Source organism: Anomaloglossus baeobatrachus, chromosome 8, assembly GCF_048569485.1.
Source record: "Anomaloglossus baeobatrachus isolate aAnoBae1 chromosome 8, aAnoBae1.hap1, whole genome shotgun sequence".
NCBI classification, from domain to species: Eukaryota; Metazoa; Chordata; class Amphibia; order Anura; family Aromobatidae; genus Anomaloglossus; species Anomaloglossus baeobatrachus.
The window spans coordinates 216303019-216304786 of record NC_134360.1 but is presented as its reverse complement, the minus strand read 5'-3'; the positions used below and the strand labels follow the sequence as shown (position 1 = coordinate 216304786).

The following is a 1768-nucleotide window of genomic DNA, read 5'->3' as shown; positions in this document are numbered from 1 at the left end:
CGAGATTGTTTAATGAGCGGCCGGCTTTTTCAAAATAGTAAAAGCCGCCGGAGCAGTGTGAATGCCGTGCAGCGCCGCGACGTGGATCGGGGATCGGTGAGTATGAGAGAGGGCTGCTAACTTCAGTCACTCAGGGGATTAGCGGTCACCGGTGAATCCTTCACAGGTGACCGCTAATCAGGACGCGGCACAGACAGAGCCGCAGCATGACAATGAAGTCGGGTGAAGTTCACCCGAGTTCATTCTGATCGTGCGGCTCTGTCTGTGTCTGCTGTCATCTGCCATTCAGCTCTGCTACACGGCTGTCTGTGTCTGCTGCCAGCGGCCATGTAGCAGAGCTGAATGGCAGATGACATAGTAAAAAATACGCATTACACACGCATTACACACGCATTACACACGCTAGTAAAATCATTAATTTATTCAGAAAAACATCGCGCTTGCGTTGCACTCGGACCTAACGTGAACTAAAATCAGCCGAGTTTTTTTCAGCCCAGTCGGACCGATTTTACTCGCATAGATGTGTTTCCAGCCTTAGGTTTATTAACAGATATCTCCAGCGGCATCCAGCGTCTTTTGGACTCAGTACGGGTTTGGTGAAGCCTTCAGTATTTTGGACTCAGCACGGGTTTCGTAAAGCCTTCAAGCGATATTTTGGATTCACTACGGTTTTGGTGGAGTCTTCAGAAGTCTTTTGTATTCACCCAGGCTTTGCTGAAGTCTTGAGACGCGGCGTCGCTGTGTGGAGACCTCTTCACCGTCTGTGATGGCGCCTTCTGCGCCTGTGAACTGAGACAAGAAGAAGCCATCATTACTACACATTCTGTCCACAGGCAAGTGTGTATATAGATATTTACCTGTCCTACGGCCGGGGTGGCGCTTTAATGGGGTCCTCCTGGCTCTGCGTCGCCGCCGAAGTCTACTGCGTTCATTCAGCGGTCCGGTCCAGGAGTATGAGGATAAATGATAGCCACATGGCTTTTTATAGTCTCTGACTACTGTGACCTCATCATATGATGACATAGCAAGTGGGTGTGGCCCCTTTATTTAGTCAGCGAGCGAGGCTCCATTATTTACTTAGCGAGGCTCCATTATTTACTTAGTGAGGCTCCATTATTTACTTAGCGAGGCTCCATTATTTACTTAGCGAGGCTCCATTATTTACTTAGCGAGGCTCCATTATTTACTTAGTGAGGGTCCCTTATTTACTTAGTGAGGCTCCATTATTTACTCAGCGAGGCTCCATTATTTACTTAGCGAGGCTCCATTATTTACTTAGTGAGGCTCCATTATTTACTTAGTGAGGATCCATTATTTACTCAGCGAGCTTCATTATTTACTCAGTGGCTCCATTATTTACTCAGCGAGCGAGGTTCCATTATTTACTCAGCGAGGTTCCATTACTTACTTAGCGAGGCTCCATTATTTACTTAGTGAGGCTCCATTATTTACTTAGTGAGGCTTCATTATCCATACCTCCCAAGTTTTGAAGAAAGGAAAGAGGGAGAAAGTATGCGGTGTGCATAGCGCGCCGCAGCAAATTTTGACCACACCCCTAGTCACACCCATTTGGCAGTAAGGGTCATTCAGCAGATGTCCCGGACTGTTTGTTAATAGTCATGGCAGCCAGAATTTTCTTATATTTATATGTGTCACTATGACATATTGCTTATTTGTGCCTATAAAGCCGTGTTCACTTGTTGCATGAATTCTGTTTCTTTTTGTTTCTGCCGTTGTCTGCACCAAATTACACAATAACAATCTTCTC

At 46.3% G+C, this 1768-nt stretch overlaps 1 long non-coding RNA gene across 1 annotated transcript; it reads right to left on the bottom strand.

Annotated features, from left to right (window-relative positions):
* Nucleotides 1-406: 406 nt before the first annotated feature.
* On the bottom strand, nt 407-948 carry LOC142249437 (uncharacterized). Its single transcript, XR_012725050.1, has 2 exons — nt 858-948; nt 407-789 (listed from the first exon to the last, which is right to left on the bottom strand). It is a non-coding gene; the product is annotated as an uncharacterized LOC142249437 (long non-coding RNA).
* Nucleotides 949-1768: the final 820 nt, after the last annotated feature.